This window comes from Rhineura floridana, chromosome 1 (genome assembly GCF_030035675.1).
Source record: "Rhineura floridana isolate rRhiFlo1 chromosome 1, rRhiFlo1.hap2, whole genome shotgun sequence".
Taxonomy (NCBI): Eukaryota; Metazoa; Chordata; class Lepidosauria; order Squamata; family Rhineuridae; genus Rhineura; species Rhineura floridana.
In genome coordinates this window covers 178,807,591-178,834,683 of record NC_084480.1, presented here as the reverse complement: position 1 = coordinate 178,834,683, position 27,093 = coordinate 178,807,591, and the positions used below count along the sequence as shown (strand labels likewise).

The window sequence follows — 27,093 nt, the reverse complement described above, 5'->3', positions numbered from 1 at the left end:
TTTTCAGAACAGTGTTGGAGTTAAAACAAACACACCCACCAAAACTTAGTGTGCTTATTTTAGAGTAACTTTTTCAAGCCCGGTGGAATTCACTTTTGTAGATAAACTGTGTCTAGGATTGGAAGCCCTAATCCGAGGTAGCCCTGGTTGAATCAGGGTAGTCTGTTCCGGGTTAGAACAGTTTTGTTGCTGGCCTCACTCACCGCCACCACGGGGCTAGACAACTTACGAAGAGGAAATCCGGCTTTAGACAGAAAATAAGGTTGCCCACATCGCACCGATATGTACCCCGCACGACGAAACCGGGCTTTCATCCTCTAAACGAGATTATTGTTTCCATTTTACAGCTGACTGCACTGATACTGATACTGATGCGTGGGGAGAGGCAGAAATCACCCGTTTCAGAGCCTGAACCTCTGGAACTTTACTTGGTAGGCAGATCTACTACAATTCAGTGGAGTTTGCTCCCAAGTAAACGTGCATGGGATTGGAGCGATCTCGAGCAGACTGGACAGTTTTTTTTGGGGGGGTGGCGGGAGGAAGCAAGCGAATAAGACAGAATGCAACCCCCAAGACACGCTCTCGACCTCATCCGGAGTAGACAAGGGAGTGGAGCTGCAGTTCAGGAGGTCAGCTCGAATTTTTCCAGAGCTTCATTTCCACGAAGTCCCGCAGCGCCAAGAAGCCCCTTCTCGCTTGGCCCTTTGCAAGGCTCCCCCTCCTTCCTTCGACGCCATATCACAAAAGGCTCTCATTCTTCTCTAAACGCGGCTCGGCGAATGAAATCGGCTCTAGTTCCAGCAGATAAAAAGCAGATCCTTTCTCCCTTATCTTTTCTGACATCAAAACACTGGAAGCCGTTTATCTCAGGTGCCTTTAACCTGCGGTTATCAGCCTGCCAGGCTCATTTAGGGAGCTCAGCTCAGTAACCTGAGACGAGACTCCATTGATGGTCGAGAGTGTCCTTTAGATTCCACCCTTGCTCGGTAAACAACGCCAAGGAGCTGCCCTTGTTCCTTCCCTGCCCCCCTTCCGCCCCATTGAGCCACTTGCAGAGTACAGCACCTCGCCTAATCTTGGAGGCTGCTGCCTTTCAAACGTCTCCGTGCGAATTCCTAAGGACAAAGAGGGGAGGTATAAGAGGGGGAGAGAGATCCCGCAGGTGGACATTTAGGTTTGATGGTGTTCTGACATCTGCCTGGCAGGAAGGTGTTAAGTTCATGGGGTCTAGACCTTACTTTCAAAGGCTGAGATTGCAGGAGTACTAAAGGAGCGTTTACAGCCAGGATGCAGCAGAAAGGGGCGATCGTCTGTGTGTTTGTGCGCCCGCAATGATGTCCGAGAACCGGGCAGTTCTACCTACCTGGGCTGTAGTCCTGAGTCTAGTTACTTATATCGAATTCAGCTGGTCTTGTTTACATAAAAGCGCTCTAATTGTCAGGATGAACCAAACCCACCGTAGTAGAATGATGATGGTGATGGCGACGTTAAATAATTAAAGCGTTTGACGTGCTTATGCGGGGAACTCTATGGGAGCGGAGGTGTTTCTAGATTGTGAAGGCTTCCAAGTAATTAGATCTGTTATGAAATAATTTGTGGTTTGTTAATGCACCGCCTGTAAAGCAATAAATTAATCGCACTTAAAAAAAAACATACTGCGAAAACGTAATTGATCAATACTGCTTGGAAATTTTTAAATGTGAAAGGGTATATAAATGTTTCAAATGTGTAAGTAGGTGCCTTTGGAATATTAACTCACGTATGGACAGCTTACGGTTTACCAAGAAAAAGCTTTAAAATAAATTTAAACATATTTTTCATTTGCTGTGGCAAGTGACCCAAGAGAACCAAGATACCATCACAAAGGCGTTCCGTTTATTTTCAGAGTCATCCATTTAAACTTGCTCCCACCGATCCATCGATTAATCGGAGCATTAGTTGATTAATCGACTCATTAAAACGGTTTAGAATGCAATCATGATAGTGCACATTATTTGAGAGCAAGGTCCCCTCGGAATTCGATGCGACTTTCATCTTTGTTAACAGGCATCAGATTGTGTTGTTCGTTCGAGGAGGTTTATGACCAGCTAAACGGACCAACTAAAATAAGGCAAGCCACTTGGTTCTATTGGAGCAAGTCCTACTGGGGGGGGGTTATCTGATGTATTAAGAACCGTGGTGGGAAATGCTCAGGGAGCAGTTCTGTGTGAGACCTGATTTGCAAGATTGTTTGCCAGAACAGAACCTCCCATTTTTTATTTTAGCCCTGGATTCTTTTATATGGAAAAAGAGAATGGGCTCTTCTTGTAGTACCTTGAAGAGGAACAGGTTTATGGCGACTGAAGCTTCCCTGCGTTAGTGCTCACTTGGGAAATGCATCTGAGGAAGGGGGCTCTAATCCACGAATGGTTTAGTCATAATAAAATTATTAAAGTGCAATCCTATGCATATCAATCCATTAGGAAGTCCTACTCCCATGTGAGTGTGTACCTACTTGGGTATAAACCCTATTTAATTTAATAGGATTTAATTCTGAGTAGGATTGCACTGTTAGTCTCGAAAGGGCTAATCTTAATTTTTGCTGTAATAGATTAGGGTTGTATTGAATGCTAGTCTGACTCTGAGTAGACTCACTGAAGTTAATAGACATGACTAACTTAAGTTCATTCATTTCAATGGGTCTACTCTGAGGGTAGGACTTAGTTGAATGCAACCTAAGGACTTCAATTCTATATTGCCCAACATAGAAACAAGTTTCATTAAAGTTACTAGGACTTAGTTCTGAGCAGACTTGCATAGGAAGTCTGTGACCTGGTGTGGCATCTCTTAGGTGAAACTCTCAGCAGTGGAGGCCTCCTGTGAACCATGTGAGAGGAAGGCAAGTAGGAGGTGGCTGTGGTGGGGAAGAGGACAGGCTCTTGTCCCTTTGCCAGTTGTGTGGGAAAGAGGGAATATGAGCAGGTGTCGCTTCCCAAGAGAAAGGCACAGGGTGGCAGATTTATAGCCCTTGTCCTGTTTGCATCACACATTGACTTCAGTAGTTGCCTTCAATGGTCAGACCTCACGTCCATGTAGCTCAGTATCGGCCATACTAACTGGCAGCTGCACTCCAGGGTTCTCAGGCAAGAATTTTCCCCAGTCCAACCTCGATATGATGGGGATTGAGGCTGGCCTCTTTTGCATTAAAAGCAGGTGCTTCTGCTACTGAGCCAAGAGCACCCTTCTGCAATAGCTTTAGATAATGCCCATCAGTGTTGTAGTCTGGTAATTTGAAGCCCTGGCCTCAAGGGTCTTATGGAGGCCCCTTGTAGAGGGTTGTGTGTATGACTTCAGTTGTGAAGCACACAATCAACATGGCTGTTCCCTGCACCCCTTTTCATGCTTTGCAACTGCTTCTTCATTCTCATATGTTACAGCAACCTGCCCAATGCACAGTTTACCAACCCTGATAAAAAAGGAATACTCTGAGCATGTGCAGTTTCACATTTTAAACTCAATGAAGTCATGGCACCATCAAGACTACAGGAGTTTGGTTGTGCTGCTTATTTACTTGGGAATAAGCACCATTTTCTAGGAGAAAAGTTCCTGTTTGCTGCTACACCGGAGCATCTCTGGGTTGAGGGACTCTGAACTTTCCCAAGCTTCAGTCCTAGCTGCATCACTGGCACCCCCTCTGTAGGGGTGCAGTCATCCAGGGCCTGGGGTGTGTGTCTTAGATCCTTTCTGTTTTTTTGGAGAAGGGTCCCAGTAGGGTCCCTATGTCTCCAGCATCCTATGAGCCAATCAGCATGAAAGGGGAATGTGCTAGCCACTGAGCAGAGTCTTCTCATGTGCTTCCTTGTCCTTTCCTGCTGATTGGAACCAAACAGAGTGAAAGGAGGGAAATCAGTCACTAAGAAATCTCTTCTCAGTAGCTAACACTCTCCCTTTTCGTGCTTATTGGCTTGTAGAGGCATCTGTTGTGTAAGATGTCCTTAACAAGGATGTCATTCTCAACCAAGCAGAAAAAAAAGATGGGAGGGGGTGTGGCTGTAACTGTCATGAAGGGACCTGGCATTTCTGAATTTGCCACTACACTATTGCCCCCTCCCTCCTGCTCAGTGCCTAACACTTTCCCCTTTCATGCTGATTGGCTCGTAGGATGCTTATTCCCAAGTAAATAAGCAGCACAACCAAACTCCATTTGATTTCTGTAGTCTTGATGGTGCTATGACTTCATTGAGTTTAAAATGTGAAACTGCACATGCTCAGAGTATTCCTTTTTTTATCAGGGTTGTTAAACTGTGCATTGGGCTGGTTGCTGTAACATATGAGAATGAAGAAGCAGTTGCAAAGCATAAAAAGGGGGGCAGGGAAGAGCAATGTTGATTGTGTGCTTCACAACTGAAGTCATACACACAGCCCTCTACAAGGAGCCTCCATAGGAGCCTCCATAAGACCCTCCTGATTTCCCCCTCACAGAGCAACACCCTTAACAAACTACAGTTCTCATGATTCTTTGGGGGAAGTCTTGTGCTTTAAAGGTGCCTTGGGTGTGCTTTAAATGTATGGTGTGGAACCCAGTCAATATACTGCAGATTAATTGAGGGCCTCCGGCAAACTTCTCCGGTGTCCCATTGCCATGCTGCTGTTGAAGCTCACACTTGCTGGTGGAGGGCGAGGAGGAAATCAATCCTGTCCATCCAAGTGATGGAGCTGCAGTACTCATACTTTGAAATACACCATGTAGTCGAAAAAGGCTCATTTGGACATTACTAGTGTGGTGTAGTGGTTAGAGTGTTGTACTACGACCTGGAATACCAGGGGTCGAATCCCCACACAGCCATGAAGCTCACTGGGTGACCTTGGGCCAGTCACTGCCTCTCAGCCTCAGAGAAAGGCAATGGTAAACCCCCTCTGAATACAGCTTACCATGAAAACCCTATTCATAGGGTCGCTATAAGTCGGGATCAACTTGAAGGCAGTCCATTTCCATTTCAGATGCAAAGGAAGAGGGCAGGGCTCCCTTCCCCTTCCCTTTTAATATTGTTTTATTGATTGTATTATATTTGTGTGGTTTAATGATTTTTGGAACCTCCCAGAGGACTTTGATCGATGGGCGGTCTAGAAATGGCATAAATAACAATAACCACATTAACAACCACGTTAGGATAAGTTACCCCTGCCCAAATGCCCTCTTCTCCACAACTAATGCCCAGACGCTGCCCCCCTGGATTGTGATTTGCTGATCCCTTCAGTTATTCAGACCTGAAGGAAGCGCCCCCGGGGCAAACGTTGGAGCTGAATGTGGTGAATTCATTGCCCGTTCCGCCAGCAAAGTTTCGACTGGTGTGCAGTACTGTTTACTCAGAAGTAAACCCCACCGATTTAAAGTGGACGCTGTCATAAAACTCATATGCCCGTGTTTTTTTTGGGGGGGGGTGAGGACCGCTGATCTCATGGGAATTCCAAACGGAAAAAACTTTAAGATTATATATAAGTTTGCAGTTTTCGGCAGACAAGCACTGGCAAGTGGGAGGCCCAGCGTTGTTCGCTGCGATTGGTTTGACCAACTCCCAGCCGTCGACTAAAGAAGGGTTAAAGAGCGATCCGAGCGGCATCCCGAAGTGCTTTGCGCAGAAGTGCCGTGCACAGCTACGCTCGAGAGAAGGACAATGTCTTTGGGGATGTGCTCTGTCTTGCAAAACTATTTTTCAGGTGGAGTCTGCTGATAGCTGCCTTTGTAGACTCCAAACGTGATTGTCGAAAAGCAGTTTTCGGCTTGATCAGGCCCAGCGAGCATGGAGGGGGGAGCCAAGATGAGGCACAGTATTTACAGTAGAAATCAAGCATGAAATTGAATGTTAACCTTTTTAAAAAATGCAAATCCAAGGAGGGAGGACCAAGTTGGAGGTACTCGCCAAGCTCTCGCGAGAAAGGAAACAACGTTTGAAATTTTGTTTGTGGGATTTGAGGAGCGCTGTCCCATAGAGTAAGTTTGCTAGGAGACAAAGAGAGGAGAGATTAGCCTTTAAAATTTATTTAAAAAACAATGTAAGGGACGCGATCCACTCCAAACGAAGGATATTTAAATCCCTTTGAGAGACATTTAAGCTCCTGTCATTAAACTCGATGGGACTTGGTCTGAAATGTACCCAATGACCTGTAATGCAAGTTCCGGAACAGGCTTTTGAGATCAGCAGTCACAAGAAAGTCACTTGGGAGGAACCGTTTAATTTCCATGGTTCGCAAAAAAACTTAGCAGTAAGTGTGCACAGGAAGACCTTACTTCCTTAAACAGCAGAAACGTCCCTTTTTCAGTCTTGCCCAGAAGAGCCAGATGGATATATATGTATATAATTGGTGCTGTAGCGCTTTTTTAAAAATATCAACAGGCCACAAATATCTCCAGTGTCTTTGCTCCCCACAGCCTCTAGGCCCACCCCTCAGGCAGGGATAGCTAACCTGTAGACCTCCAGGGGTCGTTTGTCTCCAGCTCCCATCAGCCCCAGCCACAATGGTCAACTTTCGGCAATTATGGGAGTTGCAGTCCAACTGCCTATGGAGGCCCATAGTTCCCCTACCCCTGCCAGTCAATCCTATGTCTACTTAGAAATAAATCCCACTGAGTTAAACTGGACTTACTCTGTGTATAGCATTGCAGCCTGTGTAAGATTTAACAGGTGTCTGTAGTGTGATTACAACAGTTGCTGTGTAGAGGGATTGGGGGGGGAAGCACTGTGAACTGTCACATTTAAAGTGCTCTTAACACCATTTAACACTCCTGACTTCCTCCAAAGAATCATGGGAATTGTAGTTTGTTAAAGGTGCAGGGAATTGTAGCTCTGAACAGCTCATCATCATCATCATTATTAATACTACTACTACTACCAATAATAAATGTTGTGCTATCACCCAATACAGTTTAAAAAATATCCCGCGACATTGGCCAGAATGCCAGTTTGTATTACAAATGCCTCTGTTCTGCTTTCCAAGATAAAGAGGATCAAAGATATTGTAAGCCTCATATGTGAATGTTCCTCCAGAAGAGGGACCCTAATAGGCTATTACTATTGTTATTTCACCCCAATCTGTAATATAAATGAGGCTGGCTGGGAAATAACTAAAAGATTTCTGAGGGGGAAAATTGCTGATCAATAATGGGGGGACAGAGACTTCCTGAATACTGGGTACATGGGGAGAAAATTCAAGGTAGCCCAATGGACATTGGTTACTCCTTACCACCTATTGTGCTCCCAACAGATTTTTCTTAAGGCTACAATCCTGTCCACACTTTTGAGTAAGCTGCATCGAACAAGGAGGGCCTTAAACATGCATAGTTGGAGCTCGACATTTCTACCTATTTTTATGGGCTCACTCTCCTTTAGTGCTGCTGAGTTGCACCACCATGGGTTAGTTGCCCTCTGATTAATGCAAAAACCCTCTTTCAGAGTAGATGCTGCTGGTCAAACCAAAATGGGAGTCTGCTGTATGATGCTTGAAGGAGACCCCCCATCTCATCCTATATCAATCTGCCCCAGTTTGAGATCTTCTACTGCAGCTCTTCTTTGGGTACCTCCTTTATCAAAGAAGGAACAAAAGAGGAGGCTTTTTCAGTGGTGGCACCCTGTCTTTTGAATATCCTCCACAGAGTAGCCTAGTGATTAGAGTGTTGGGCTAAGAACTTGGAGATCAGGGTTCAAATCTCCATTTAGCCATGAAGCTCACTGGGTGACTTATGTTAGGCCAGTCACTGTCTCTCAGTCCTACCTACCTCACAGTGCTGTTGTGAGGACAAAATGGGAAGAAGAACAATGTATGTCACCTGGAGCTCCATGAAGTAAGGAGGGGATATGAATGTAATAATATACACATAAGCCTCCCAGCAACAGTTTCATTTATACAGGAATTTTAATTTATTGTTAGTTGATTGACTGCTATTTATCATTTCATTATTGAATTTTTAGTATGATTATTGATTGTATACTGCCCTGAAATCCTAAAAAAATATGAAGGGTGGTATACTATTGTTTTAAGGACCTCCAGATGCAATCTCAACTAATGGGAAATCTGGCTTCTGGAATAAGATCTGTGCTCAAATGTATAAGGAACCTCCAGTATAATGTAGGGTATGGATATTTTGGAAATAGAAATGCTAATTTTTTATGATAAGGGGTGTCCCTACATTTGGAGCACAGGAAAAAGGGAGGGGTAAGCACCTAAACTAGCAAGTTAATATATAGGGTTTTCACCCCATTATGTTCTTCCAGATTTCTCTTAACTGCTCTCGAGAGAGCCACAATTCTCTCCCCATCCCAAGCCTGTTAACTGGCGTCAGTGAATCAAAGTCTCATTTAATTCAATTTGCTTGTCAAATTAGATTGAGTGACGTTGTTAATCTTTTAGACATACTTCTACAGGTTGGGTCTTTCTTGCCCCATTCTCCCAACCCGGAGATTGGGGGACAGGACTTAATCTCTATCTGGGCTAGGCCACTTCAGACTGCAGGTGAGGACTCGTGTGGATGAATGCTTCTCTGTACAAAGCAGTTCCTTGCACACAGAAAGCTAGCATGCCAGGGAGGTTTCTGGGCTGATTTGCTAGGGATGGGGACATTCAATCATGTCAGCCCCCACCTACAAGCTGAAGAAGTACAGCCCAACAGTACAAAGTAACATGTGCTGTTAGTTGGTGAGAAGGAGGCCCGTCCCAGTCCCAAGGATATCAGCTGAGCAGTGGAAGTCTCTTAGCTTATAGATGAAGGTGAGAAGCCACAATTCTGTTTTCAGAGGTGGCTGCACAGATGCCTCTAGAAAGCCTACAAGTATGGCTTGAAGGCAGACGATCAACCCTTTTTTACCCACAGGATCTGGTGTTCAGAGGTAAACTGCCTATGAATATGGAGGTTCTATTATCATAATGGCTAGTAAATTATTATAGACCTACTCTTTATTAATTTCTCTTATGCAGCTCCTCAATATGAAGTCAAATTTCCACAACGAATATGTATAATTCCAGATAGAGGTACTTAGGGTGCCCATTTCTCTCTTGCTTTGATGTAATTAATCCGAATTTATCCTTGCTTCAAGGCTGCAATCCAGTGCACACTTACTCTCAGGTCACGTTGAAGCCAATGGAGCTTACTTCTGAGTAGACATGGATTGGATTGCAGCCCTAGCTGTGCAAAACTAGTCCTTCATGCGGATTAGAATGCACTCAAACGAATGTGTTGAAAGGGCGGGGAATGCCGACCCCTACCCCTTACCTGAAACCTGGGAACACAAGACCAGTTAGAATGGCCTTGCTGGATCTTCCAGCAGCGGCTGCTCGGATGGCTCCAGAAGTTCGCAAGCAGGCTGTGAGAATGATCCCCATCCTCTCTGTCTTTTGTTCCAGTACCGCTCTGCCTCTCTCCACGGAGGTTCCCTTTACTTACCACTGCATAAATCAGCCTTTCCCAACCAGTGTGCCTCCAGATGTTGTTGGACCACAATTCCCATCTTTCCTGACCCTTGGCAATGGTGGCTGAGGCTGATGGGAGTTGTGGTCCAACAACATCTGGAGGCACACTGGTTGGGAAAGGCTGGCATAAATAAACCTACTACCCTCCCATGAATCCATCAAAATCCCCCCCCGCCCCGCCTTTTAAAAGGCATCACCTCGGCGCAATGGTGAGCCGAGACAGTACGGGTGAAGGCCCAGGTGTTATCCGCACCGTGAAGCGCTCTTGCTTGAGCCACCGAGCCACAGGGTTTTTTGGCTGTCATAGGGACCTGGGAAGGGCGGGAGAGGGCCAAAACTCTCCTCCTGGCCTGCTGATTTCCGATCCCAACCGGTGCGCCAAACATCTCGGTTCAAGGCTCGTGCCTGGACTCCCCCTTGGATTTACCTAGAAGGGCTTCAAACAGATCCTTTCCAGTGATCAACATTAAAAACAAAACCGAACATCTCCGCCGCTGACATGAAAACTATTAAGTAATGTCGATGTATACACCTTTTCCTAACAGGATTGCTGATCATTTGGTTATTTGATTTGTATATAGCGCTCAGCTTGGGCTTCAGGGCTTTGCAAAACATTTATTGGGAGGGGGCACAGTCCCGCACTTTCCACACGGCAGTTCTAGATCCCTAACATGGGGGCTAGCGGCCTTGAATGCAATGAGATGTGTCTCCAAACACGATCGGGCTGCTCGTCCCACTGATTTCGGTGGAAGGCTTTGAAACACTTCTTTCTCGTTTCCGTTGAACGCCACGCGAGTTGAAAATGCTTCACCTTGGCTGGCTCGTACTCTTTGTGTCTTAAACAAGGAGAGTCCGCGCCCCGCCCCTTAAATGAGGGCCTCGAGAGTAGCGGCGATCGTTGGCGAGACTGGCCAAAAAGTCCGTCGGCTGGAGCTGACAGAAAGCGGTCCTCGCAGAGAAGCAGCCACTCTTAATTATTCTCCCCTTATCGCTCTTCCTCCTACCGTGGAAACATTTTCTCTCTAGCAATCCGAACTTCCCTGTTTACTGTTTGAATCAACTTTAGTGAGTTTTCCAGGAAGTTCTCTATTGACTTTTCTTCGCCACCCCCTCCCCACCGTGAAATTAGTGGAAAAATAGAAGCGTTATCAGCCAGGAAAGTAATAAGTAGCCGGCAGAACAGAGATCGCCTCGCTTATTGCCCCCATCGTTTCTCGTGTCTGGAGGCAAGAGAAGGAAGCGAAAGCGGTGCTTTGCCGTGCTAGAAAAGGGCGCAGCCTTTCAAGGAGAGCAGTCTCGGGAAATTGACATTCTTCTCCGCGTCCTTTGTCTGATTTCAAAACAAACAGAGGCAATTCGGATCCAGCCAATGCTTCGGAACGCATGCATTTCCTGATCATGTCTCGGCTTTGTTTCCAACTGCAGGGCGTTAATCCCATAAATGCGATTTAATTACTGGGAGGCTAATTGCTCGCCTCAGTTGTTTAGCTCATTAGTAACTGACTTGACATCCGCGAACGCGCCCCCCCCCCAATAATGATAACACGAATGAAAAATTAAGCACGGGTTTAAATAATTTACTCGCGTACATTTCGACCAGTGCTTTTTAAAAAAAATTAAAGGACGAGACCTGTGTAAGGCTGCAATCCTATGCAGACTTCCCTGGGAGGAAGCCCTATTGAATGCAATAGGATGTGCTTCGGAGTAAATATGCTTCGGAGTATGCTGTGTGTATGGTGCAGGTTTATGGTTTACACCGGGGTCTGATGTCAGTCTTGCCTGGTCTCCTTTGTTTTATATTTTTTTAATTTTAAAACCAGAAACCTCCTTGTCCACCCAGGTGTTTAAAATTTACAAAGCAAAACCAAGGAAGGCTTTGCTAATTTGTGTCAAAGTGATTCTTAATGTGCATCCTTGCTTGAGAACATAAGAGGATGTCCTAGGACTAGGTTACGGTACAGCCAGTTAAGCAATCTTTGAAAGAAATCTTATCCATTAGTAGACAGTCCACCAGAGATGGTCCCTACCCAACTACACTTTCTGCCCATGCCCAGAGTTTCAGTTTAAGCAAAGCACAGTCTCTGAATTACCTTTAAGATAGACCAGGTTAACAAGACTCTCTGAAAACCTTTGTTTTTGTGATAAGATACACCTAAGACAGAGGCTTCAGGAGTTCCACTATGGTAAACCATCGAAAGATATTTTCAGTCATTACCAGAGTTAGGTAGATACCTCAAAAATGATGTTAATGTTATTTTTTTTAAAAAACACAGATAAAAGTGCCTTCCATTATCAAGTGAGATGTAGAACTCCATTAATGTTCAAAATAGGCCATCCATATTTTAACGTCAGTACTGCCTTCATGCCTCCCCTGATTTCTTTGCAGTCCTTTTTACATCTTTCTTCAGTGTGGGACTTGATTTTCCCAGACACCAGGGAACAGAGCAGGCTACACAGAAGCAATAGCATCAAATATCATGGCTGAATCAAGCTGGAATATTCCATTTTAGGCTGCACCACATGTTTCAGTGCTGCTCTACAGAGGTGTTGCTGAACCCACAACTGTTGTATGCAAAGAAATAACATGTTGGTGACAAAGGTTTTACTTAGGGTTACTTCTCACAGAAGCACTCAACTTTTACCAGATCATCACTTCACACTGCAGGTGGGGCTCACATGATTTAATACTCTTCCATTAAAAAAATAAACAAAACTAAATAAACTCTCTGTTTAGGAAACTAGAAATTTAAGCTAGAGCCACTTTCCCTGATGTGTTACTTTTTTATATGCAGGGATTTTTGAGCATTCAATCATGTGAACCCTTACCCGTAGTCTAAAATAGTTACAGCCCAGATGCAGGTTTACCAGGTATGTCAGACCAAAACTGTTCCCTTTTCCCTGTCATGGTAGTTTCCCACATATAGCGAGTGGGTTAATCCCCAAGGTGAAGCATTAAAGCATGCAAATTCTCACCCCAACCTACGACCCAGAGAGTTTTACTTTTGATTTGGCTGATTGTGATCCTGAAGCTGATGGCAGTTGAGCTCATAGAGAGTCTAGTGATGCTCCTCCAGTCATCCCTTTCATCCTCTTTCAAAGGAGCAGAAGATGAGGGACCTGAAAGGGAACTGAGAATGCTTGATCAGGGGTTGCCTTAGGTTGAGTCAGACTATGGACCCTCCTTATTCCATTGAGCTATGGCTCTTCCACAGGTTAATGTCTTTCCTGGTAGATCTGGTCAGGTCTGGCCAACTTGAAGTTCAGCAGTGATATGAGAGGACCACCATATGTTTTAATATCTGGGCAGTGTATTCTCAGAAGGCTATCAACTGGAGTCTCAATTTTAAACAACAGAAGTGCTATGGGACCTCTTGAGAGCCCTGCCTTCTCCAGAAGGAAGTTTTGCTCCTCAGTTGTAAGTGAGTAAGGATAGACTACAGTTGTTTGGTAGTGGGGGATAGGCACTCTGTACTTTCTCAGAGGTACCTTTCTATAAAATATTATATCATATCTTGTGTTTTTTTTAAGGTTCATGGCCATAGATGGGAAGGAGGGTGTGGTGAAAGAAGGAAGGGAGCTTCCAGACCAAGACCTGTGGCACTGGCAAAGATATTTCCCACCCCAATACACTACTGAGGTGATGCCACAGAGCATAGCTCTAAATTTAGATCTGCAAATTTCTACCAAGTCTTAAAATAAGTTACTGGCTAGGGGAAAGTTTCTGATTTGAACTATATTCCCAGCAAGCTGGTGTTATTTCAGCTCTTTAGGAATGGGAGCATCAGCCATTCAACTTCAAAACCTGCTGCTTAATCCAAATTGTCCCACCATCTTCTGACATCATTGCCGAGTGCCCTTGCAGCTGGGGCTATGCTTGCAGAGGCACAAATCCTGTATGATCCTGTCTAAGATCTCCGCTGTGACCTATGCTGCATGCATATGATGCATCATGATCAGCTATGGCATTTATTTACTTATTGAAAGGTGGGGGTGCAAATACTGAAAACAAACAAATAAACAGGGTCAGCATATTTGTAATATTGATAGCAAATTGTCCTGTGGCAGAATAGTCCTGATTTAAGAGTGAAACATTACATATTTAAGCTGGTCTGAACGCAGTGTAACTGTGATTAATTTTTTCTTAAGAATAGTGGAAACTGCAGTTTTGTGACGGTGCTGGCAATTCCTAGTAGAAATTCAAAGTTCTTACATCACAGATTTTGCGTTGAGACCAGTTAAGCTGGATAGAGAGCAAGTTAAAGGGCGTGGCTCCCATCCAAACCTGGGGAACTGCAGTTTTGTGAAGATGCTGAGGTTTTGATTGTTACAGATCCCTTGCCTCATCACTGAATCATAGAGTTCTGAGATTGGGACCATGAAATCAACTGGGAAACTGATTAAAAGTATATACTGAGTGAACAAGGGCTTTTCCATTGTCAACTATAGAACGACTTGCACCTCCTGCAACTTACTGTATATAGCTAACAGTAGGATTTGGCTGTATGCACAGTTCTGGGCACTTGATGTAGTTTGATTCTCCCTCCCGTGTCTTAGATGTGTGGCTCCAGATGTTGCAAACAGAGCCTGAGTTAACAGCAGATAAGATGCATTTAATTCTGCTTTGGTAGGTGGGTTGACAGAAGAAGAGGATTGCATCCACTCAGCTGGATTGGACAAACAAGCAGGACCATGAGAGTGTAATCTTCCCTGTTGCAGGTAACAGTAAAAAAATCCACAACTCACTGATTGTGATTCTGTAGATTCAGGCCCTCAGCCATCATTAACCTAAAGAAGTGTTTCCCAAACTTCTACACACAACCCCCTGAATGAAAACTGAAGGCATTCTTCACCATTGCCCCTTCCCCAAGTTTAATTTTAGAGTGTAATACCAACAATTATTTATCCTTAGTCTACTTATATTTCACCAGGAGTCACTGTTCTGGTTTTGCTTCCTAAATGGAAGGATGCAAATGCAGAGCAGTGACTCATGCAGAGTTTCAGTGGAAGCAGGCTCCTCTGAAGGGAAGTAGTACTGTTGTGCCGCTTCATCAGGAACTAATGATCCAACGTTATTCAGTACAAAGACATAGCAAAGCTATTTGCCCTTCAGACAGGGGAAGGAGGCAAGGCCAGTGTAATGGACCTATGCACGGATCTTTTGTCCAGGGGACCAAAACTTAGTGGCAGAACACATGCTTTGCATACTGAAGGTCCCACGTTCAACGGCTAGCATTTAAAGTTACAAGGATCAGGTAGTAGGTGATGTGGAAGAGTCTGTCTGAGACCCTGAGGAGCCACTGCCGGACAGCATAGAAGCTAGATTGGCAAAGAGTCTGTGGAAGGTTGCTATGTTTAATTTTAGTTATTTAATCAACTCTTGTCTTGAGGCACAGTAACAGTTACTGCACTTAGGGTCACCAGCTTGGTTTCTGCCCACAGTTGGGGATGGACAGTCTTCAGTCGAAGCTGGGCATACTCAGTAGCGTGGGATACTGCAGTTGAATCAAGCTTGCTCCCAAAGCCTTTATTCAGAATTCTTCCTTGTAAATTTTGATGTAGAAATGTTCACTGGATGGTTTCTGAATAGCTGCATGTTATCTAATATTGAATATTGATTACATATGATATTTGATTTTGATATTTGCCAGATTTTTTTGCATTTGACAGCTGACATGCAATGACATTTAGCATTTAACTGCATTCCATAGCTGATACTGTATGTAATATTTTAATCATATTTGATAGCTAACATGACAGTTACATGATGTAACTGACAGCATTTGAAATCCGACATGCAATGATTTGGTATTTGGCAAAATTTAACTGGAAGCAGCATATGAAATGTCATATTTGACACCTGCCAAAATCAAAAGAACCAAGAGGTGCAAATATTTCAGTTTTTGAAATAATGTTTCATATTGAAACATCTATACTTTTGGTGGGTTTTTTTTTTTTTTTGGACTTAATGCCGTGTTCCCAAAAGTTAAATTCATGAAGGTGAATGCTTGATCATAATGGGCTCATAACTGTACAATCCTGTTTATGATCCGTTTGGAGATATAACCACAAATGGGAATATAGAAAATGGAAAAATAACTTTGTGTTTATTGCCTTTGAGGCTATGGATTGAAATGGGAATTTTTCTTAAATGGAACAAACCTGTCAGTCTGATTTATAGAGCTGGAAAGCTGTCAGTTTCAGCACTCATTCCCCCTCCCATCATGTAACTTTTCAATACAACAATTTATTTGTTGTTGTTATGTACCTTCAAGTCCATTACGACTTATGGTGACCCTATGAATCAACAACCTCCAATAGCATCTGTTGTGAACCACCCTGTTCAGATCTTGAAAGTTCAGGTCTGTGGCTTCCTTTATGGAATCAATCCATCTCTTGTTTGGCCTTCCTCTTTTTCTACTCCTGTTTTTCCCAGCATTACTGTCTTTTCTAGTGAATCATGTCTTCTCATGATGTGTCCAAACCTTGGTTTCATCATTTTAGCTTCTAGTGATAGTTCTGGTTTAATTTGTTCTAACACCCAATTATTTGTCTTTCTCACAGTCCATGGTATGCGCAAAGCTCTCCTCCAACATCACATTTTGAATGAGTTGATTTTTCTCTTATCCGCTTTTTTCACTTTCCAACCCTCCTGGATGGAGTTAGCTTGGCCACAGTTACCCATGTCATGATAATCTCCTATTTAGATTATTGCAATGTGTGTTACATGGGATTGCCTTTCAAAGTGGTCTGAAAACTGCAGTTGGTTCAAAACAGAGCCACAAGACTACTAACTGGCAATGACCATTTTATCGCAACATTGCTTTATCAACTGCACTGGCTCACAGTCTGTTTCTATGCTTAGTTTAAATTGCTGTGGGTTTTTTTGGTAACCTTTGAAGCCATTTACAGCTTAGGTCTAGGTTACCTGAAAGATGGCCTACCCTATACCTACCCATACCTTAAGATTCTCTTCAGAAGCTCTGCTCCATATGTCACAATGGCTGCAGGAAGCCAAGAGGAAGAAGGCCTTCTCAGTGGTGGCACCTTGGCTATGCAATTGCCCTTCCTCCAGAGCGGCTTGCCTTCTGTATGGTCTTTTCAGTGCCAGGTGAATACTTTTTTATTCACCTAGGCCTTTTAAACAATGTGTCTCAGGCTGGAATCCAATACACACTTAGCTGGGAATAAGCCCCTTTGAACCCAGTGGAGCTTACTTCTGAGTAGACATGTATTGGATTGCAGCCTCAGTGTTTGCATTGTGCTTTATTATATAAGCTGAGCTGCTATAACCTGATTTGGGTTGATCTTATTTTTCCTCTGGCAGAAAAGAAAGTTTTAACGTGGCATGTTATTGTCTTTGTATTTTTAACTATTGTATTCTAATGTTAAATCTTATTCTTTGCCCTGTGAGCTGCCCAGAAAACATAGGTTAATGGACAGCCTGTACAAATCAAGTAAGGGAATAACAGGACAGTCCAAACCTTGGCCTGGCAGTGGTGGGGGCATCGCAGGGTTGTTACTCATGCTGGCTGGGGTGGAAGGTAGAGGGAAAGCAAATAGCTGCCCTGGTCTGGAACTGGTGCAGCAATTGGGCCTGAATCAACAAGTGACTACAGTGGGACTGGCTCAGGACCTAGTGGATCCTGGGCTGGCTCAGCCCCTCCTCACCACTCTCCATTTTGGAATCCAATTGGCAGTCAGTAGTGCAGTGGCAAATTCAGGAGTGCAGGGTCCTTTCTTGATAGCCACACCACCCAGGATTCACTGTCTGTGTTGCAATTACAGGATTACAGAACCAAAATAAGACTGCTGTGTGCATAGGCTTCCCCCTGCTCAATCACTCTCTCTGGGGGCTAAAAGCTGCAAGAAATGTTTTGATTTTAAGAATTCTGAAATGGAGCCAAGTGTGGGCCTAGGATTTGGGGGACCAAGGTACTTTGCCATGAAGCTCCCTTCTCACTTACCCTAGGAGCCAATCAGCATGAAACGGAGGAGTGTGTCAGCTACTCAGAAGAGTCTTTTCAGTGACTTACTTACCTCTTTTCACTCTGATTGGCTCCAATCAGCATGAAAAGACAAGGAAGCACACTGTTAGCTAAGTGAGAAGACTCTTCTCAGTGGCTAACATGCTCCCCTTTCATACTGATTGGCTTGCACATAGGGACCCTGCTGGGACCCTGCTCTCAAAAACGTAAGGGGCTATGACCCCCAGTGACCATGGATAACTACACCCCAGCTGGCAGTAGTTTCACCCACATATTCAGTAGGCAGAATAGGGAGCTCCATGCAATGGAATTATGATGGCATCACTCCATGGGCAGAAGCTGTTGGAGGGCAGCAGGGCTGGGTGGCGGAACACCTCTATTCCAATCCCCCCCAAACCAGCACAAAGGAGGGGTTTGACTGCAGCCTAAGGAAATAAGGAAGCAAATAAAATAGATGGAAGGAGCTCAATGAATACCCAGGATACTGGGAAATGCAAGTGGAGTTCTAGTTTCAGATCCTTCCAGTGTAGGAAGGATCTGAAACCACTGAAAATTCCTAGTAAGCCCCAAACATAAATGGAAAGGGTGAAAATATCCTGTCAACATGCTTTAAAACCATTCTGATGGTAATAAGCCCCATTCATGGGTCCCAGCAGTGATGTAGTGGCAGTGTGCATTGCAAAGCTGGCACCATATGGGTGGGGACAACTGCACACGTCTTTTCCTCCGTGCCACATTGCTGAAAGGAAAGATGATGTTTGTCTGGGAAGGACTGAGGCAACTGACCTCACTTTGATGGTTTCATATCTTGGTGCACACCTGAGAGCTATGGGATTGTGCTCAGGTATGTGTGTGTGTGTAGCATCTCTCCCACCATTAGCAGTACGTTTGAATGGGGCATGACAGACAAGTTAGAGAGTGTTAACTGGGCAATGAATTCACATTAAGGCATTTTCCTATGCACTCTCAGGAAAGAGGCAGATAGTTACATGGCTCCCAAATATTTATTCATCTCTTGATTTATCTTTTCACCCTTGAAAGCTTGCAGACTCTGCAGCTGAAGACCCATCTAAAAAAGCCCCTGTTTTTCTGCTATCAGAGCTGTGAATGCTCACTCACATGAATGCTGCCATTGGAATGATGAACACGGATGTGTGAACTGGCCCTGAGTGCCTCCTGTTTCCAATGCACTTTTACTAGTGGATGGGCCTTCACAAGTGCCCAAGGGATTTAGAAGCATGAAGGCGAAGGGCTTGCAGTGTTTCCCTATTCTTTGGAAACACAGCATTACCCTGAGGGTGTCTGTAACGGGGCAGAATCTAGCCAAACTGAAGCACTTTTATGTCACATACATTTCAATTGTAGCAATTTAAGCAAGTGATTAACTTTCTCCTGTTGCAATGGATGGGGCTTCATAATACTGCTGCATGCCTTTAGTTTGTGTTTTACAGAAATGTCCTTTACAAACAAATGCAACATAACCTACAAAAATGAAAGGAGAGAAACCTTTCCCTCTTCTGTAGTACAATAAATTCTGGGCAAAATTAAGCTGGTATTTCCTTGGTTACTTATTAACCACAGTTCATTTAACTGAATCAATATTTCAGGCAAAAAAAGTAAACACTTGCCACATAGCCCTGTCCTTTTCCTTTACCTTTACAACCTGATGTTTTTAAAAAAAGAAAAGGGAAAGAGAAAGGCCTGGAAACCAGAGGAGAAGCAAGAACAGTGCCTGTTATCTCCAGGATATGCAAAGCACATTTTATTTCGCCTTTTATCTCTCCAATTGTATGTTGATCCCATACATATAGATTGATTTTGCACAGGTAGATAATGAAAAGTCAAGGGGGAAAATTTACACAAAGGCACTCAGGATCTCAGCTCTCTATTGGTATATAAATTGGTTTATTATTTCATTCTCTTAAAGAGGGCCATTCACACTGGGAAGCACTTTAAAATATAGCATGTTTAAACATAAATCCATTTACCATTCATATGCCTTTTTTCCTTTGTAATTTCCACACCATTTTGGGGGTTAATTTTCCAAAGATATTTATGTGTACACATGATCTTGCTTATTCCTAACTCTTTCATCCATCACCTTGTTCTTACAGTCCAAGTGCTAACGTGATATTTTTGATAGGATGTCAATGACAGCTGCGAGCCCAGAACATGTAAGTATTTCTCTCTCCATTTAATGATACCTTGAGAGCCGTTTGTAATTCATCACAAGTGCTTTGCATTTAGCCAGTGCAACCTACAGTTGGGCAGGCTATTGAAGCAGAGAAAAGGGGGCACAGCATGCAAGGAAAGCTTGAAACAACAACAACAAAAGCCAACAGAAAAAAAGGAAACATTATTAATAAACATTTTCTGGCCATTTGGTGGCACATTTTGGCTGCTCCAGCTTAAAGCAATTAATTCAGGATACTGACATTAACTCTCGAGCTCATTGACAGCTTGGAGCTGAGACTAAAAATGCTAGTTCTCCAGGGAAAAAAGGAGGCTAGTTGGCTCTTTTTCTGGACTGTTTGCTTATAGGCCCAGAGAGCAATCTTCCTTGCAGAATGAAATGCAAGGACACAAACAATGTACCGGGGAGAGAATAGGAGATGGGAATGAACAGTTTGAACTATTTGCTCAGCAGAAGGGCAGTCACAATTGCCGGCCAATGGCTTTCCCATGCATCAGCCAAGGCTTCTTAGCCTCTTTTGTTGTTCTTCTTCTTCCTCTGGCCAGATAAAAACACAGCTGCAGAGATTCCAGCTAACTTTGGGCCTGGATTTATTCACAGAAGTCTCCATTCATGTTTACAGTATTAATTTACTTCAGAGGTTTCTGATCCTTTTTTTTTTCTTTTTCAAGTAGATTTAGTATTTCCCCTCTGAAACAAGAGACATATTCTGTTGAAAAGTTTGAACTTGCAACTTATCTTCATATTTGTGCTAGTCCCCATTTCCTGTGCTTTCTCAGAGAGATGGAAAGAGTCCCAGAGAAGTCTTCACCAGAACCCTAACAGAGAGTCCTTCGTTCATATTCCAGCCAAAGTTAAGCCATTTGAATTTCATCAGTTTTAATGAGTGAGGAGTGCATAGTGTCTCCCTTTTAAAGTATTTACCTGGGGCTGGATCAGGCCTGTTCTGCATGTTTACACAGAAGTAAGCTCCATTTTGTGTAATGAAGCTTACATCCAAATAAATGAGCATAGGATTGCAGGTGTAGGTTTCTCAAATTCTGGTAAATTTTTCTTTATTTTAGTTCAGAAAAACATTTGTAGGAGGGAAAACACTTTAAATGCTAGTCTGCTCGATTGAGTGGCAATGTAATGGGTGTTCAGCAACAGACCATTTTATGCTTCATTGGATTTCAGAGGTGGTTACTTTACTTTTTAAAATTCCTCATGGCAATTGGATAAAATTCTCCTGAGGAATAACAATCATGTGTGCGTGAAACATACAGGGTAGAGCAATTTACCCCTCAAATGGACTGCCTCCTCTGTTCAATTGTCTTTCAATGCATGAAAGACATCCACATGATTGCCTACATAGCAACACAGAATTTTATAGAACCCACATATATAATGCTTCCAAATATGCAAAAGAGCTTATGTTTATGTAGCACCATAGATACATGAGAACACAGAGGTATATTTAAAAGCTAAGGTTCTACACACAGAATTAGTTGTTATTTTATTTATATGCTCTAAGAATGGATTGATTTTGGGGTATAAAATCAAGTTTAAATGATATAACTATGCACACAGTACAATCTGTTTATGAATGAATAGTGTGTGTACATTTACATTTTATTTTTTTTCTATTTTTAAAGATTTATATGCAGTTTTCCATAAATGATTGCCATTGCAGTATGATATGGCTAAATTATTCTGCAATATACATGGGACCAACAGTAGGGAAAGTATCTTCCCCCCCCCACAGCTGGGGGCCATTTCAATTCATACATAGTTATGATGATTGTTAGAATATGTTGCTATTTCAGTTCCAGTACTTTTTGTGGGCCTGTGCAAGTGATCTGATCACATCAACTTTTATACTGTGCCCAGTTTATTGAGTATCTGATTTTTTTGTCAGATCTGCATGTACTACTTAAATACTAATGTTACTTATTATCTATTACATAAAATACACACCATGGAAAATGTGTTAAACGTAAACCAATATAAGAAGTATTTGTGGTTGTTTTTTTGTATATGTTTCCATGTCATTGACCTTACAATAGTAATTTATATAGTATCACCAGCATAACATCAGCTTTATAGTATAACATCAGCAAAAAAGTAGGTCTTGGCTCCATGATCCATATATATTTGTGTGGTTTCAATGATCCTCCTTCCTCTACATTTAAATCTCAGATATCATGTTCTAAGGTTAATTAAACTTGAATGGATATCTAATGTATGAAGCCATTGAAAAAAGCAACAAGAGAGAATGATTTACTGTTATCAAATGGAACATTCTCGGTCAATGCGCAACCTCATAGTAAATACAACATTTGCATATTACTTTTTCCAGTGCAAAATATCTGAAACCTCAGGGATTTTTCCTCTACTGGGTGGTCAGGAGGAAAGGCTGAAAGGCAAAAGGACTCCTATTATCCTCCACTGTGTCTTAAGAGCTGACCTCACGTGCCTCTAAAGAGAAGAAAGCACCTGTTTATCTCCAATTATCCCTTCCTTCTGTGAGCGCCAAGCTACCCCCGCAGAGATAGGATCCTTCCTGGGGGTAGGGAGGGAGGGGAGAGCATCTTTAAAAGTGCTTTGAAAGCAACCACATTAGCCTTCATCCCAATCTGGTCACACTGGCACACAGGACATTCACTTCAAATATGGCTGGAAATGCTTTCTTCACCCTATCTATGTCATCAAATCTAGCGTGGTCCTGAAGACACATTGCAAAGCTGGAGGCTGGAGCACATCCAAATGCATATGTGCATGTAGTCTGAGCATGGGGTTTTCCATCAAGAGGATCCATGCATAGATGCCTTTCAGTCAGGCCCCCTGCTTCGCTCACCAAAGGACAACATTTTGCAGAACATGAACCTCCTATTTGAAAAATGCCATCTCCATGCTGATTCCTCCCCCTCACAAAATATTGGTTCACTTATCTGTGATGCCATTGCAATGTGCAGTTCCCCTCTACCCCCATCATTAACTGGTGCTGGTTAGGACTGGGGGATGCATGAAATGATAATGAAACCATAACATATGGTTTGCTATCCTGCCACTTATGGGGGAAAGGAGAAGAGTAACAAGTAGTTCCACCATAAGGGGAAAGGAGTAAAATGAGGGCATCTTAGCATGGGGGCACCATATCTGTTTTGGGGTGGTAGTGGTGTCACAATGGATATGGCAATCTGCTGCATCTCTATTTATACATTATTTCAAATAATTATATCTTCCTCAGGAGGGTGTGCATGTTCACCCAAGGCCAGTATCACAATCTGTATGTTGCCAGTCAAAAGCACTTTTAATTTAATTACCCAGGTCTGTGCACATCTTAGTTTTAAGGATTTTATCTGCTGTTTTATCCCGATTCTGTTTTATTATATTTATCTACACTGCCCTGAAACCCAATGAGATGAAGGGCTGTATATAAACATTCTCCCAAATAAAATACCATTCTTAAGCACATTAGGGTGGCTTTTAGATTATATGCATAGCCTATTTTATTATATGTATTCATCTTTTTTAAAAGTTAAGGAACTTTAATCATGTCAGTGCCTCAATGGGAGACCATATTGGTCACCCCAGCATGATCAGGAAAGAGGACGCTGAATGTGGCTCTGCAGCTAAGACCAAGCATGGGCCTCAGTGGCTCCCATTAAGTTTCATGAGACAAAGTAAATGGACTGAAATTGGCCAGACTGTTGGTGTCTTTACTGATATATTATACAAAGAAATATTGTATGTATATTCTTTTTATGCCATTTTTATGCCATTATGGTATTTTATGTAAACGTTTAGGGATTTTGCATATTAAATGGTATATAAATATTATTGATGATGATGATGATGATGATGATAATAATAATAATAATAATAATAATGGAGAGTGAAAACCTGCTCCTCCAAGTAGTTATAAGATGCTTTTGCTGTAATCCAGTACATGTCTACTCAGGAGTAAGCTCCATTGGGTTCAGTGGGACTTACTCCCAGGTAAGTGTGTATTGGATTGTCTCTCCTTTCTCCCATTTAACTTCAGTGGCATTCACACTTATGAGAAACAGTGTTGCATTTGGAGATACCATTGTAGTGCAGGAGAAATCTCCTCTCCCCTGATCCATTGTTGATAATGGGTGGTCCAGCCTCCACTGAGATGCAATGCATTTCTCTGCACAATGCACACAAATAAACATTGTCTCATATGTGTCCTCCCATATCCCTGCAACATACAGGTTGCCTGTCATAATGGTAAGCATTGTGCTAGCTTTTTGCTAGCTAATAAATACTGATCATATTGATTAGCCAGTGCCTGCACCTAATATTAATTTTTATAAAATACCATTTAACTCTTCCTCCTCAGAAGAAAACTGACTTTCCAAAGGCTACAAAACCTTCTCACCATTTGAAGAAGAGGGAGCAGAGCTACCTTCTAGTTCATGGCTTCCTTCCCCCGACCCATAGAAGATGGCTTAATTAATCATACCTAAAGATTGCTGAATGATCCTTAGAAGTAGTTACTTATGAGACTAATTTCCAAACCAGTAGGCAAAGAGAGACTGCTTTGTTCCTAATGAATGAATGAAAGGATCAAATATAGTTATGAAGGGTTTAAATTAAGGGTGACACATATGTAAATATAGCACTGCAAGTGCATGTTTAAGAAATACAATCAGGATAAGGTTTCAATCAAGACCTCCATTCAGATTAAACTAGATAAAGCTCTTATAAGCTCTAAAAGAAAGAAAGAAAGACAGAAAAAGAAAGAAAGAAACTCTCCTAAGTAGAAGGACATCAACAAGTTTGTTAGGAATCCTCACCCTGCAAAATCAACATACCAGATCCTCAGCTTTGGCCTCTGGAATTGGGCACAGAATGTATTTTTAATTTTACAATAATTGTGCAGGTCTCTGAGTGGTTTTTGCAAATGCCAAGTGCCTCGCCTGTGATTTTCCCACTCCCACCTTGATGTGTTGCAGCTTCTTGATGCAAGCCGCTGGAAAAGAATGAGGATTCATTCAGCTAGCATTTTATTGAGTGGTAATCCAAGGCTGCATTAGGATAATCCACTAACAGTGCAATCCTATACATGCCTACTCAGAAGTAAGTCCCAGTGTGTTTTTGTGGTCACAGGATGTGACTGATATTACTTTATGGAGTGCAACTTGTAACCTATGTTGTAAGTTTCTTATGTTGGATTGTGACATTATTGTTAATGAAAACTATTGTTTAATTTTTTTAAAAAAGCAAGTCCCATTAGATTCAGTGAGGCTTACTCCCAGGTAAGTGGGTATTGGTTTGCAGGCTAAAAAAACCTTTTAATTTAAAAACGATGCCCCAGATTAATCAGGCAGCAGACTGTTTTTAAAGTATTATTTTAAATTTAAAAATAATAAAAACTGTAGATGATAGGCACAACCTTAAAAGAGGTATCCCACCTTCTGCATTGAAGAGAATGCCTCTTCTAAAATGAGACCTATTATGACACGTGTGCAACATGCAGAAACAAAGTCTTGCTTCAGAATTATTATTCTTACCCATATGCAGTTATGGAAATTTAATTGAGTAATCAATTAATCAGCTAAGATTTCTTTTATTTCAACAGGCCTAGTATTTCTGGAGTCTGCTGCAAACTCCCTCTCCAGCTTTCCAGAACGATGTGGGTCCTGCAGATTGCATCTTCTTCTTGCATTGCTAATGCTGATTAATGAGCAGTCAATACCATCTAGGAAATGATGCAGGTCGCAGTGCACCACCCTGCCAGGAAGAAACTGCAGACCAGACCAGTGTTCTGCCTGCAGGAGGGTGGTTGGAAAGGGAAAAAAATATTTTCAGAACTCGACAGAGAAGCAGTTAAGGGGCTCTGTGTATCTTTGCCTAGTTCTCTTCACAATGTCCAGTTGTAAAACAAATTCTTTAATTCCATCATGGCATCCTTACCCCCAGGCAGATTTGTCTGAGCCTCCCTCCTGGCTAGTAGATGTGACCTGTATTCTTAGATAGCCTTCACTGCTTACTAGTTAGCCTTGTAAGTGGCGAAGATAAAGATGAGGGGGGTGTTGTCTCTGAAGAGCAGGACAGAATGTTCAGTAGAAAGCAAAGGCAGAGGGGGAAGAAGTCTAGGATGGAGGTGGGATACCTCCACGTACCAGTGGTGGGCAGGACCAAAGCCCAAAGTGGTTGGGCCAAAGTGTGTGTGTGTGTGACTGTGCAAGTGCGTGCACACACATACCCCACATCCTCCCCCCGTCACTCTCTAACATACACACATTTGGCTTCTGTGCTGCATTATAAGAAAGGTGCCTCCTTTCTCAGTGCACGCCACAAAAACACAGCAAACGTCCCATGGAAGGGTGACATGCTTTCCTCCATGGCCAGCTCCCTTGTTTTCCATGTTCCACACTAAAAGGGGGCTTCCTGTGCTAATAAGAGTAGGTTTCCTAGTCACTCATGCTGGAAAGCTAAACTGATTGGTATGCTTTTTTCTTTTCTTTTTTAGCGTTGGGAAGTATCACCTGACTAGCTGTGGCCTGTGCAAGGAGTTTCCCTTGCCTGGTGTACTTAGTCTTCCAGCAGCAACTTCCTTCCTTTGTTTGGCCAGAGCTTAGTGGTGATACATAGGCTGAATTCTCATCTGACGTTCCTCAGGGACAAGCTGAGATCACATAATGAAGATGATGATGTCACCATGTAATGTAGTCAATAAGATTTCGCTCCATGCTAATATCACTGGAACAGATGAATACTTCTCTGCTCTTTTGCAGCAATCTTTAACAAAAATGCACAAAAGGGGGGGTGCCTTTCGATACTGATGAAACATAAAACTAGGCCCCTCTGGCTCAATCCTCGTCGATACTTGTATAATAAGTTGTTATGAGAAGTCTGTGTGTCTCCTAATCCTATCATGACAAGATCATGCTTATTTATAAGCCCTGAACATAAGGAAGGATGTCTATATCAGCATATGTATATTTTTGATAGAGGGTGAGGTAGAAAATAAAACCATGAATCATGTGACTGGTGTGTCAGCTGTATCATTCTAAAGATCTAGTTGATGACATGGCAAAACTTGCTCCTGAGAGGAGTAAGCTTCTTATTTATGTTTTATTTTTAAAAGTCTGCCCCATGTTTCCACCAAATGCATGCTTAAATAAATGTCTGGTGGTGTAATTCCTTCTTGAATTTCCCTGTGACATTGTACAACCCAATTTTAGTCTGTGCATTTTAGACGATCTAGTAGAACATGCCTGTCGTGTGTGGCCATGGAAGAGGAACCCACTGTACCCCATATCACTTACCTGTCTTCTTCTGCCTCCTATGAACCTGGGGAGGTGCCTTATTCTGAGTCAGACCGTTGGTTCATCTAGCTCAGTATTGTCTGCACTGTAGACTGCAGGGGTTTCTGAGCAAGAATACTCCCAGCCCTTCCTGGAGAGACCAGGGATTGAACCTGGGACTTTCTGCATGCAAAGCAGATGCGCTACCACT

General features: G+C 42.8%; 1 long non-coding RNA gene across 3 annotated transcripts in view; it reads left to right on the top strand.

Annotated features, from left to right (window-relative positions):
* The window catches only part of LOC133365752 (uncharacterized), a 36,499-nt gene extending 9,880 nt beyond the window's left edge, over positions 1-26,619 (top strand). The window contains exons 2-6 of one of the 3 annotated variants that reach the window (XR_009758315.1): positions 14,070-14,157; positions 19,541-19,600; positions 24,585-24,708; positions 25,211-25,264; positions 26,105-26,619. This is a non-coding gene — a long non-coding RNA (uncharacterized LOC133365752). Of the gene's footprint in view, positions 1-14,069; positions 14,158-19,540; positions 19,601-24,584; positions 24,709-25,210; positions 25,458-26,104 lie in introns of all 3 variants that reach the window. The other 2 variants (XR_009758317.1, XR_009758316.1) reach the window with 2 other exon arrangements.
* Positions 26,620-27,093: the final 474 nt, after the last annotated feature.